The sequence below is a fragment of the Nesoenas mayeri genome, assembly GCF_963082525.1.
Source record: "Nesoenas mayeri genome assembly, chromosome: 2".
Classification (NCBI taxonomy): Eukaryota; Metazoa; Chordata; class Aves; order Columbiformes; family Columbidae; genus Nesoenas; species Nesoenas mayeri.
The window spans coordinates 75,059,655-75,073,465 of record NC_137543.1 but is presented as its reverse complement, the minus strand read 5'-3'; positions in this window follow the sequence as shown (position 1 = coordinate 75,073,465).

The following is a 13,811-nucleotide window of genomic DNA, read 5'->3' as shown; positions in this document are numbered from 1 at the left end:
CTCATGAACCTAACACTACGTTATAACATTGGATTAAATATGGTAGCATCTCCCAATAAGAAATACTAATGTAATGACAACCAGGATAATTAAACTTCTTAAAAGCTTTTTGAAACCTGCTTGCAAACATACCAGCATTTGATTAGTTTCTTCACCCAGAGGGAGGACAGAACATAAACTGTTCGGTAACACCCATGACACTAGATGCAGACGCGTAGGATGTCAAGCCAGGGGGCGGGCAACTTAGATGATTCAGGGTGAGCTAGCTGAAGGATGGTTCCCAGCAGCTGTTTTTGAAATGCTACAGAAACTTTATGTTCAATTAGGCAGCCTTGTAGGTTCCACATATTTGCCATGGAGAAGTGAGGCAGCCTGAGCTTGCAGATGACCTGCTACAGACAGCAGCTGGGAACAGAGCGTCAGGGGCCAGTCAATTATAAAATCATAGCAACACAGAAGGATTTAGGTTGAAAGGAGGCTCTGGAGGTCACCTAGTCCAAAGCCCTGCTCTAAGCAGGGCTAACTTTGAGGTTGGGCCAGGTTGGTCCAAGCCTTGTCTAGATCACTCTTGAAAATTTTTCAGATGGCACTTGCACCACCTCTCCAGACAAGCTCTTCTAATTCCTAACCATTCTCCTGGGGAAGAAGTTTTTCCATGTGTCCAGTTGGAGTTTTCCCTGCTGCAACTTCTGCCTGTTGCCTCTTGTCCTGTCACTATACACTCCTGAGAAGTTTGGCTCCATCTTCTCTGCAACCACCTGTTGGGGTGTTGAAGAGACCAGCTGAAACCCTCTTAACAGTCTTTTCTCTAGGATACAAAAACCCAGCTCTCCCCTCCTCATTTGTCATATACTGTAGCCTCCTAAATATTTTGGTGAGCCTTCACTGGTGGGCCTTTCCAGTTTGTTGGCAAACCTTCTAAGTTGCACCAGGGGAAGTTCAGATTGAATATTAGGAAAAAATTCTTCCTGGAAAGGGTCGTCAGGCATTGGAACAGGCTGCCCAGTGAAGTGGTGGAGTCATCATCCCTGCAGCTGTTTAAAAGGTGTTTAGAGACAAGTTCTTAGGGACATGGTTTAGTGCTAGAGTTGGGTTAGGTTATGGTTGGGCTCAATGATCGTGAGGGTCTCTTCCAACTGAAATGATTCTATGATTCTATGAATGGACCTACACTGGACGCAGTACTGCAGATACAGCCTCACAAGCAATGACTAGAGGGGAATAATCACCACGCTCAAACACTGGCTACTTCATGACTGTTTTAAATTTCAAGAAGTTTATGCTGCTGCATTTATTTTAGAATATTCTTGGGGGGTTTTCGTGCCTTGTAACTTCATTTTCACATTGTAATTTTTCAAATTGCTTTTATCTTGATGACTGAAAAAAAATCCGTGCAGCTGTGCAAAATGTGCTGGGTGACAAGAAGGCGACATTACTAGCTTTGTGCAAAGTTCTCTTGAAAACAAAAAGAAAAAACAAAGCAAAGATTTTTCAGTAATCATTGCCCAACGGCTTTTTATGTGGTGACAGACTCACGATGATAAAGAACGTAAATTATTTTATTGAGGATTAAAAAAAAATCATATTTCATGTGTGGATCGTCTTTAATGCGAAGATATACAGCTTCTTTTTTGACTTAAATATGTACCTCAAGGCAGAAAGGGGCTGGAGCTTGTGAGAGCGCCTCACGATCTCCACTCAGTGGACCAATAAATTATCCTGGAAAGCTGGGCTATGGAGGCAGAAAATGAAGCCAAAGGGCATGAGTACATCATGGTAAAAAAAGGAGCAGCCAGAAGATCCCAGCTTTGTCCACTGCCTACATAGATATGTCCTACAGGTAAAGAGTGCGTGAGTGCTTTGAGCCTTGCTGTCTGGGTCAATGTGCTCTTGGGGACAATCTCAAAGCACTTGTGAAACCGCAATGCAAGCTGCTTCTCATCCGCTCATCTGAGGTCCTGGCTGGATTTCTGAGGGGGGGCTCTCCGCCTTAGCTTGAAATCCTCTTACACTTGCAGGTTAGGAATTTAAATAATGGAATTTCTGATCTCAGGGAGAGTTGAATCCAACTGACTTCTTCCCTCTCCTAGAAAAAAAACAGCTGAAAGGGTAACTATGATAGAAGGATGGATGGATGGATGGATGGATAGAATATAATGTGTTTTCTTAGGTTCAGTCTCTTGCAAAGAGGCCTCTAGATAGCCAGGGTGGAAGAATATGTGCACCACTTGGTGTAAGGCTCTTACAGTGCTACAGGTCTCTCTGTTTGCAACAGGTTCACACAGTATCACAGTATGTTTGGGATTGGAAGGGACCTCAAAAGATCATCTAGTTCAATCCCCCTGCTGGAGCAGGAACGCCTAGGTGAGGTCGCACAGGAACATGTCCAGGCGAGTTTTGAATGTCTCCAGAGAAGGAGACTCCACAACCCCCCTGGGCAGCCTATTCCAGTGCTCTGGCACCCTCACTGAGAAGAAGTTTTTTCTCAAATTTAAGTGGAACCTCTTGTGTTCCAGCTTGATCTCATTACCCCTTGTCCTATCATTGTTTGCCACCGAGAAGAGCCTGGCTCCATCCTCGTAGCACTCACCCTTTATATATTTATAAACATTAATAAGGTCACCCCTCAGTCTCCTCTTCTCCAAACTAAAGAGCCCCAGCTCCCTCAGCCTTTCCTCATAAGGGAGATGCTCCACTCCCTTAATCATCTTTGTTGCTCTACGCTGGACCCTCTCCAGCAGTTCCCTGTCCTATCACATTGACGAAAGAAATCTAAACTGCGGAGAAATTGGAGATCTCCTTCTTTGAACTTTCATCTTTTTCCACAGATCACAGGTGGAGCTGGGCATTAGTGGCCCATAATCAGGTATCTATCTTTTCGGAAGAAACCTTCCTCTATCTTCTGTAATGTAATTTATTAGTTCCTATAGGATCTTAAGCATGAAATTTCCACAGAAGTGATGAGTCAGCACCTTCTTCCTGAATGGCCGCTTACAAGGACAAAAAAGAAAGCAATCTCCCACTTCTAAAGTGGTTGAACATCACTACTTCTCTTACGCAACTTTAATTGCTCCCATGGACATTTTAACATCACCTTGAGTTTCGCTGTCTCAGTCAGTCTGTTCCCTGTTTTTAAATCTGTCATTTGCATAGGCACAGGCCTTATGGTGTTCATAATCAACTTATATTTTATATATGTCTCTATATCCTATCATTTCCTAGCTTTGAATTTGAGGAGGTTTTTTTAACTGTAAAGGGTTAAGTGCATTCGGCTGGTGTGAAGTGGTCTACACCTTAGAAATACGTGTTCCTTTACATCTTAGTAATGTATTTTCATGGGAGGCTGGAAGTTTAAATTGATTGCTGCAAAATCAGCTTAGGTTATCTGCTTTTGTATTTTTTATTGTTATGGTAAAAATAATTTAGAGCTTGTGAAAGCTGCCAGATTGACAGTCTTGGAGTTAAACTGATTGTTCCATTATTTCCCAGCTCCTCCCTTTCAGCCTTTCAAAGATATCTGCTCTTTTCTTATGTCCCATAACTCAGTTTTTCAGATGACTGCTAAGGCTTCTGAGACAGTGAGAGCCACTTCTCTCGGTATCCTTAGAAGAAGTTTATCAGGCTTGTCTAATTCGAAGATGTCTATTTTATTTCATTAGGTCTACCTTATTTCATTATTCTCTGCCTTGTTCTTGCTCTGGTCCCCAAAACCTTTTCATCAATATTATGTCCCTCATATTTTTAAAGGGCTAGTTCATCTTTTTTAGATACATTAATTACTGTTTAGAGAGGACAAATTCAAAAGAAGTAATAGGCAATGCAGTTTGAAATCATCTGCTGATTCCTTTCCCTTGAATATATTTATCAGTGTTTTCTTTGGGCCATTCAACAAGGTAAAAATAAACAGCAGAGAATGATTCTTATTATCCTGTAATCTCTTGCTAAATTGAATCTCATTTTGCACATATTTCTTCCTTATATGCCTGTATTCTTTTACATTCACCTTAACAAACTGAAAAAGTTTCCACTCTTTTTATGAGTCCTTTTTCTGCCTCAAAGTCCGCTAGTGAAGGACCACCAACATGGTTAGGAAGCTGGAGCCCATGCTCTCTGAGGAGAGGCTGGCGGAAATGTATCTGCTCAGCCTAGAGAAGAAACGGTAGGTGAGATAGAATTGTTATTTTCCTGTAAATAACAGGTGACTACAGAAAAGACAAAGCCACTTCTTAAAGTGAAGTGACAGGACTCACAGCAAATGAGGATGGAGCCAGGCTCTTCTCAGTGACAACCAATGACAACGGGCAATGGGTGCAAACTGGAACACAGGAGCTTCCACTTAAATATGAGAAGAAACTTCTTCTCGGTGAGGGTGACAGAGCACTGGAACAGGCTGCCCAGGGAGGCTGTGGAGTCTCCTTCTCTGGAGACATTCAAAACCCGCCTGGACGCCTTCCCGTGTAGCCTCATCTGGGTGTTCCTGCTCCAGCAGGGGGATTGGACTAGATGATCTTTTGAGGTCCCTTCCAATCCCTGACATTCTGTGACCTCTTCTCGGTGACAACCAGTGACAGGGCAAGGGGCAATGGGTTCAAACTGGAATACAGGAGGTTCCACTGAAATATGAGAAGAAACTTCTTCATGGTGAGGGTGCCAGAGCCTGGACCAGGCTGCCCAGGGAGGTTGTGGAGTCTCCTTCTCTGGAGACATTCAAACCCACCTGGACACATTCCTGTGTAGCCTCATCTAGGTGTTCCTGCTCCTGCAGGGGGATCGGACTAGATGATCTTTCAAGGTCCCTTCCAATCCCTGACATTCTGTGATTCTGTGGTACAAGATGCAGGAAGGGAGACTCCAATTGGACATTAGGTAACTCCCTGCAAGAGGAGCTGAGCGCTGAGGCAGGTTGCCCAGGGAGGTGGTGGATCTCCATCCTTGTAGATCTTCAAAACTCAGCCGAGTGAGGCCCTGAGCAATCTGATCTAGGTGGGAAGCTAGCCCTGCTTTGAGCAGGGGGTTGGACCAGCTAACCTCCAGAGCTGATGCAAACCTTGGTCTTTTTCTGATTCTAGGATCGCTCCCCAGGCAAACTAATGCCTTCAGCGATGCACAGCCAGCCACAGCCCTCTGAGACGCTGCTGCTCACTGCACCGTCAGGCACCCTCTGGCTGTTCAGACATCCAAGTACTTTATTTAGCAATTAGGGAAACTTGAGCAAACTCAAGTTAAACCAGAGTGCAATGGTTTAACACCACAGTCACTGGGTCCCCAGCTGACCATGTACTATGTTTAGTATTTCTAGTGCTTTTCATTTGCTGTAATTCAAGATAATTCAGGGGAATTTGTCAAAATGAGGGCTGAGTTGAAACTGTTTATGAAACTGTTAATGTTAGACTGCTATGGTAGAAATGAGCCTCCACCTTGTTTTTTCGTACATCACCGTGCCATACTGTTACTTCAATAACACTACAGAAGGTAGAAGGCTGGTGAATTGTGACCTATGTTTCAAAATGCTGCATTCCTAGCTGAAGGAGGCTGTTGTACATGAGTAATGCAAGGCATCTACAGATCTGAGTTGTTCCTGTTTTCATTAAGTCATATGTTCAGCTGTAAATGTTACATTATCTCTAGAGGCAAAGGATGAGTCGTACATAATGACTATGAATTCCAGATAGAAAGGGCAGATCTGAGCAATTTGAGGACATTTTAATTTCCTGCAAAAAAAAATGAAATGAGGGCAGGATTATGTGGTTACTAGACAGCACAGGAAAGCCCGTGTTCCCTTTGACTTTGGCCAAGAGGTGGCCACCCACCCAAACAAGCACCAGCCCAGCGCTGTGCCCAGGCCCAGAGGCGATATAAGACATTGCCAATTGGCATTTGGTAAAATCAGGGTGTGCAGGAGGTTCAGTTTCTCAGGTATCTCATTTTAGAAAGGAAGCCTCAGCACTAAAGGGGCAACAGCTGGTGAGGCACTAATCCTGGTGGGACTACAGTGTGTTTCAAGGAGTTCCTCTCCAGGACAGAAATACTGGTGGAAGGTGTTGATAGCAAATGTTTGCTTTGTTCTGGGTGGCTCGTGAGACCATCTCGAAAATTAATGGTCTGTGGGGAAAAGTAAATACATGTGAGTGCTGATGGGCCTCCAGGGGGTCCCATCTGATGTCAACCAGCCCCGTGGAGATGGTTCTGATGCTCTAGAACATATTAAAGACAGTCAGAGATGTTGTTAAGGCAACTGAATCTTACTTCTCTGTAGGTGGGACTTCAGTGTTTGGCTAATATCAAAAGAAAAGGTGAGCTAAAGAAAAACCTAGAAAAAAGTGTGTCAAATAACAAAAGCAGTCATCAGAACTGCCAAATAATTTATTTGGTTCCTATGGAGAATGCAGTTTTTCTGCTTTTCACATCCAATAGGATTTCACATAGGATTTGAATCCACATCCAGTGTTCAGGAAAACTCACATAATACCTCACTGTAACTCCTCAAATAAGAACTAACTCTTTAAGATTTTCTTTGACAAATGTTAATAGGCCATGTAAGTGACATGCTTTATTAAGAACAGATGTCATACAAAAGGGTTTGGAGGGTTAAAATAATGTGAATTCTCTGATCATGCTATTACAAAGACTGTGCTGTTCCCTCTGAGAAGAAATAGGAGGGATAATGTAACGCTAATGGTGAAAAATAGATTTTTTTTCTGAGGAGTCTGAGCACAGGGCAGAACATTAACATTTTGTACTCCAGTCTGTCTTGGCACGGCGCTGTGATAACAGGGTAATGCTGTTAACCTCTGTGAACCGCATTGAAACAAGAGCCGAACTCAACCCAATTCTTTCCTAAAGTTCATAGAAAAGCACATAGAATTAGATTTGATCTGAAAAGGTAAACACCATGAAACAAGGCTTTTTCCCTGATATGTACTTCGTAGCGTGCCAACCAGCTACGAAAAGCTGATGTAATTCTCCATCTCTCTAGATTAACCTCTGGGCTGTGCTCTGAAGCAAATGAGGCTGTGTTTCAAATGGACCCTGCCCACGAAGGACACAGGATCGTGGAAACAGCAGGACAAGTTGTGTTGGAAGGGACGTGGTGGGGCTGTGCGGTGCAGACCGTGAAGGGGCAGCTTCAAGGCTGGAGCTGGTTGCTCAGGGTCCAGGTGGGGCTCTGGAATGACCCAGGGCCGGATGGTCCTCTCTGGGAAACTGCTCCAGTGCTCACCCACCCCTGCGGGGAAACGGTATTCGGGAAAACGTAGCTAAACCGAAGTCAGCTGGCCCTTTACACAGCTCTACTGAAATGATGTATTTTTTTTTTCTGAAATACAGTATGTATGTCTAACACAAAAAAAAAAGGACAGTACATGGGAGAACAGAGAAGTCTCAGTAGGAAATGAGTGATTACCGATAAACAACCATTGCTTTACAGAGAGAATGTACAGATTTATACAAATTAAGCCTCTTGTCAGAGTAACTGCTATAATTGCCAACGGAGGGGCGTTATTCTGCAAAAATGAACAGCAGATGCTGAGCATAAAAAGAAGTTAAGAGTTTCAAACAGCTGGATAGGACAACTACTTGAATTTGCGGCTGGTAGCACCAAGCAAACATGCCAGCTGTTGTTTCCAAGCAAGGTCTGGGGACAGGAGCCTAACAAATGCATCATGATTACTGGAAATCCACTGTACTTGCCTCCAGACCCCCCGGCTGAGCTTGAAGGTCACAGGCAGTAGGACTGGCTCTGGCTCTAGAGCTGCTCGCCTCCTTACACGTGGAAGATGGGTGGCAGCGGCAACAAATTGCTCTCACAGCACATATAAGAGACAGCCCAGAAACAACCTGTCAAAAGAAGCTGAAGCCGTGGTAACAGCTCCACAAGCCCTCATTATATAAATGCTCTTTAGAGGGGGGTGACCTTATCTGACAAATGCTCAAAAACATGGTCTCCTTGCACCCCTGAAGGATGTAGGCTGGGTCTGCAGGAGCCCAGGATGCTGAAGGAGCACTGCGGAGTGGAGCAGTGTGGGTGAATGATCCCTCCTTGGAGGAGGGTGGGCAGAACCTTTGCAAACACCAAGTAAAAGCCCCTTCCTCTGACAGGAACCCCTGCAGTGCTTTCCTGCCTTAGAGGAAAAGCTCATTTGGCCTGACTATGAATACAGTCTTAAATGCTGTGCCTGCTTCTTCTCCTGCAGATGTATCTGTTCACAAACCACCCTGTGCATCCTCAGAGGAAAGCGGAATGACCTGAGTCACCTGAGAGGCTGCAAGGAAGACCTGGACAGGTTAGAGAGTTGGGCAGGGAAAAATGTAATGAAATATAACAAGAGCAAGCGTATAGTCTTGCATCTGGGCAGGAACAACCCGAGGTTCCAGTGTAAACTGGGGAAGGACCTGTCAGAGAGCAGTGTAGGGGAAAGGGACCTGGAGGTCCTGGTGGGCAGCAGGATGACCATGAGCCAGCACTGTGCCCTTGTGGCCAGGAAGGCCAATGGCATCCTGGGGTGTATTAGAAGGGGGGTGGTTAGTAGATCAAGAGAGGTTCTCCTGCCCCTCTACTCTGCCCTGGTGAGACCACATCTGGAATATTGTGTCCAGTTCTGGGCCCCTCAGTTCCAGAAGGACAGGGAACTGCTGGAGAGGGTCCAGCGTAGGGCAACAAAGATGATTAAGGGAGTGGAGCATCTCCCTTATGAGAAAAGGCTGAGGGCGCTGGGTCTCTTTAGCTTGGAGGAGACTGAGGGGTGACCTCATTAATGGTTACAAATATGTAAAGGGTGAATGTCAGGAGGATGGAGCCAGGCTCTTCTCGGTGACAACCAATTATAGCACAAGGAACAATGGGTACAAACCGGAACACAAGAGGTTCCACTTAAATATGAGAAGAAACTTCTTCACAGTGAGGGTGCCAGAGCACTGGAACAGGCTGCCCAGGGGGGTTGTGGAGTCTCCTACTCTGGAGACATTCAAAACCTGCCTGCACACATTTCCGTGTAGCCTCATCTGTGTGTTCCTTCTCTGGCAGGGGGATTTAACTAGATCATCTTTCGAGGTCCCTTCCAATCCCCAACATTCTGTGATTCTGTGAAAGCTTTGGGGAGAAGTGATGAACTGGATGGAAGGTGGGAGGGAAAAGGAGAAGCACCAGGAGAAACTTGGGAAGCTGGGAAAGGTTGTGGGGAGAAGCAGGAATCCTGCAACATTTGGAATAATATGCAAATGAAGAAATTGCCGCTGGCTGTGGATGAGAGGCGTGTTAGAAGGTTTTTTGAAGATCAAATATCCAATGTTAGAAGGAAAAGACACACCTGCGGCATTGTGTATATTGCATAGTGCTGAAACAGTGGCTTTCCAGGAGGGAGCAGCACATTTAAGCACTGATGCACTTACTGCTTCCAACTCCTGATGGAAATGTGTCCCTGCAGAAGGGATCTCTAGAGTGCTTAAAGGGAGCAATTAAGGGCATTGCTAACAAGCTGCATGATTTCTTAATGGCAACTGCCTCTGCAGACATTGTTGAAGACCAGCCAGTTCTGTGCCTGGGAGTAACGATGAAGTCTTGTGAGGACGGGAAGTACCAGAACAAACTGGTGGACAAAACAGTAGGTACCAAACCCAAATGGCACATAAAAGAGTTGCCTGTTCCAACAGGCCCAGCTGATGTGTGTTTGAGAGCTTTGAAAGGGTGTAAGACTTACATTAAAGAGCTGCAAGTGAATTTATATTATAGTATCTAACACATCATAAATACTGATGCATACTCTATATGCAATGTTTATTAAATAGATATACTAAAATTAATGTTATTGATTTAAATTTATGTTAAATGCTAATGTTTAATATCTAATTTAAATCTATTATTTTTATACTTATATTATTATGTATAAACTATATGCACTATATATTATAAATTATGTTACATACACTATATACTCTATATGCATATTGTTATATATTTGGATAACTTTTAGCATATAATATATGCATTTGTTCATATAATTATACATTCATAGATTATCACTATTAAATTGCATTATAACATATGACCTATTATTTATTTTTATGTTTTATATATTATATAATATAATGTAAATAGTTTTCCTAGACACATTTACATATATTGCATTACACTTTCTATCTATATACGTACGTATTACATAATGTATAAAATAATACAGTACCTATAAAACGTAATTTCTCACTGAAGCCTGATTTTGTGCTAGAGGGCTGAAGATGTGCAAAACAAAAACACTGACTGTCCGATTTATGCATTTGGGTTTGGGGATTTTTTATGGTTTTTTTCTGTTATATTTAGAAAAAAACTTCTTGATGATCCACAGAATCAAATGCCAGTAAACCTTGTGCCTATAATTGGCAAATAGGTTTCATTGATGATTTGAAATTAAAATACATATATATATATATATATATATATATGACATAATGTAATTAATAATTCAAAAACCTTTGAGGAAGTCCTTTTGTAGCAGCTCTGAAAACGGAGAATCTTCTTATGGCTACAAGTCTGGCCATGATACAAAAAACAGAGTAGGACTGAGAAATCAGTTTTCAGGATGGCAAACAATTAGAAACATCAAAATGTTTAAAAATATTAAGCTTCAGCAATAGATCTGCATAACATATTAAATAATTGGAAATTTGGAAGGAGGATGTGAACAGTGAATTAGCAAAACCTGTGGAGGCCACATGGCTATTTGTTTCAGTTAAAACCTGAGAATATTACAAGGCAAGTTAAATGAAGAAGAATCTAATGAAAGACAAGTAAATGGAGGATACTATGACAAACAGCCCTCCAGGAATACGAAAGAACACTGGAGGGAAGAGACAAAACTCTTCAAACACTTTTTTGAATTTTAGATGGAGAACACCAACATGGTGGTGAGACCTGGGCCGCTGTACGCAGCTCAGGGGAGACCTGCTTGATGGGTGACTCCAGGCAGGTTAAACACCGAAACTGGGAAAATGTAACAATTCTCTCTTTTTGAACTGGTTTTATTAGTTTCTCCCAAATGCAGGTTTCTCTCAGAGGTGCTCATGAAAGACAATACTAGTGGGACAGGAGGGAAAGGTAAATCTCCTAGAGGGTGACTAAGCAGTGGAACAGGCTGCCCAGAGAGGTGGTGGGATGTCCACCTTGTGAGATATCCAGGACTCAAGCAGATAATGTGCTAAGCAACCTGATCTAACCTTGAGGTTGGCCTTTTTTGAAGCAAAGGGCTGAATGAGGTCATCTCCATTCCAGCTTGAATCATTCTGATCCTCAGGACAGGAGTCTGACACTGCCCTCTGAGCCATCAGGATACAGAATTAGATGACTGTCTCATCCAGCTGGACAATTCATTTGTACTTATTTCAGCATTTCTGTATTACATCAAAAATACAAACTAGATGCCTGTTTCAAATCTTGTCTACCCACGAGATAAACCAGTTGTTTTTATTGCACATCACGGACACAGAATGGAATTTGCAAGTAATATTGAAAGATTATGAGATCTAATATATAAATATTGAAAGGCATTCTTTGAGAAAAGCTTGTATGTTTGTAAAGCATGTTCACAACCTTCAAATGCCCTGGCAATAAAGTTACCAACTGGCTAAAGCTGTTTCACACATAACAATACGAAAACTAAGATTCCTTTTTCACCAGCTTTAGGCACGTTGAAGTTTCCAGTGGGGTCAAGTGAAATAATAGATAAAATAAGAGCTCACTGCAAACCATGAAGATTTAGTGGATGAAAAACAACATGAGCTGGCAATGTGCACTCACAGCCTAGAAAGCCAGTTGTATCTTGGGCTGCATCAAAAGGAGTGTGGCCAGCAGACTGAGGGAGGTCATTCTGCCCTTCTACTCTGCTCTGGTGAGACCCCATCTGGAGTCCTGTGTCCAGCTCTGGAGCCCTCAGTACAGGAGAGACATGGACCTGTTGGAGAGGGGCCAGAGAAGGGTCATGAAAATGATCGGAGGGCTGGAACAGCTCTTCTATGAGGACAGGCTGAGAGGTCGGGTGTTCATCCAGAAGAAGACTCTGGGGAGACCTTACTGCGGCCTTTCAGTACTTAAAATGGGCTTATAAGAAAGATGGGGACTGACTTTTTAGAATGGCCTGTTGTGACAGGACAAGGGGTAATGGTGTTAAACCAAAACAGGGTAGATTTAGACTAGGTATAAGGAAGAAATATTTTATTATGAGGGTGGTAAAACACTGGCCCAGGTTGCCCAGAGAGGTGGTAGATGCCACATCCCTGGAAACATTCAAGGCCAGGCTGGACGGGGCTCTGAGCAACCTGATGTAGTTGAAGATGTCCCTGCTCATTGCAGGGGGTTGGCCTTCAGGTCATTCCTGAAGAGACAATATATTTATTGAAATTAATTTCAATGACAGAGATGGCATGACCATGCTATAAACCAGGGCTGTCTACTCTTGGATTCATACATTAGCTTTAACAGGAGATAGCCGTCACTGTTGCCCTGATCCAGCAGAACATAACTTAAAATCACACATAGGCAGCAGGAATGTTTATTTGTGCTGCACACACTTCAATTTCCTTGTTACACTGGAAATGTCCCACTTTCTTTCCAGCTGTTATGTTGCACAAAACTTACCTAAAACATATCAAATCAGGTATAGTTCTGCAAAGTAGATATGAGTAATGCAAGTTACAGACATCTGCTAGCTGAGGATGGAGGAAATACACAAACATTTGTGAGAGCTTTCCCCCCTACTACCACTTGCACCTTCTCATTTAAAAGGAGAACACACTGGGCTATGATGGTGTCAGTGACAAGGCGCCTTGGGTACGATCCACATGTACTCCAAATCTCTTGGGAAAATACTGGGAAGGTGGAAAGGTATATTTAACTGAACGGTTGCTCTGAGAATGTGAAGTAATGTAGGAGAAAAAGGCATAAATAAGAATTTTCTGGTATTCTTTTGAACTTACAGGCACTTCTTATCCTTCCCAGTTTGGCTTGCTTTACCTACAGGAATTTATGTTCTTCTCTGTCAAAAGAAGACTTCAGGAGAAATCAATAGCATAAACAGAAGCTTCTCCTTCAGGAGGCTGCAATAACTTCTGCTTCTTTTCCTTCCAAAGAACGCTTAAGTTCTTCCAGGAACATGTTTACCTAAAATAATTTGTGGTCACCATGTGTACTGGTGGAGACTGTTTCTGACTCCTCCTTTGCCAACTTCACTACAGTGGATCCTCACCAATCACAGCCTGGTTCCCCCAGCTATATTTATGCTTCTTCCATTAAAAAATTACCATGGGTATTATGGGCAGTGTCCAGCTGTGTCTTTCTGAGAGCTACTGCATGAATTGTAGAGTAGATAGCTCCAACTAGCCAGTGGATCCTGTCATCTGTCTGAAATTCATGTCAAGAAAGATGTTCTCTATTCAGGTCACTTCCAATGGCCAGGAACCTCTGAATCTATTACTGCCAGTACCAAAGGAAGAACAGAAATGGCCTTGAAATAAAGTTGTCATTTATACTCCAAGTGCTGCAGAAGATGTGTAGGTAGTTATGCTCCAGGTTTGAAAGCCCTATGGGTGTTATGGTGGAAAGAATAACAGACAGTCTGTTTCATCTTTGGTCTTGATTTTGGTCCCAGTTTCCCCTGGACATATATATATATCTTATATATATAGTTTTTTTTTTTTAATATATATATATATATGTGCACACACACCATATATTATATATTTATATGTAAATATAAAATAAATATACATATAAAAATTTTAAAATACATCAGGGATAACTGAGTCCCTGTAGACCAGGGGTGTCAAAC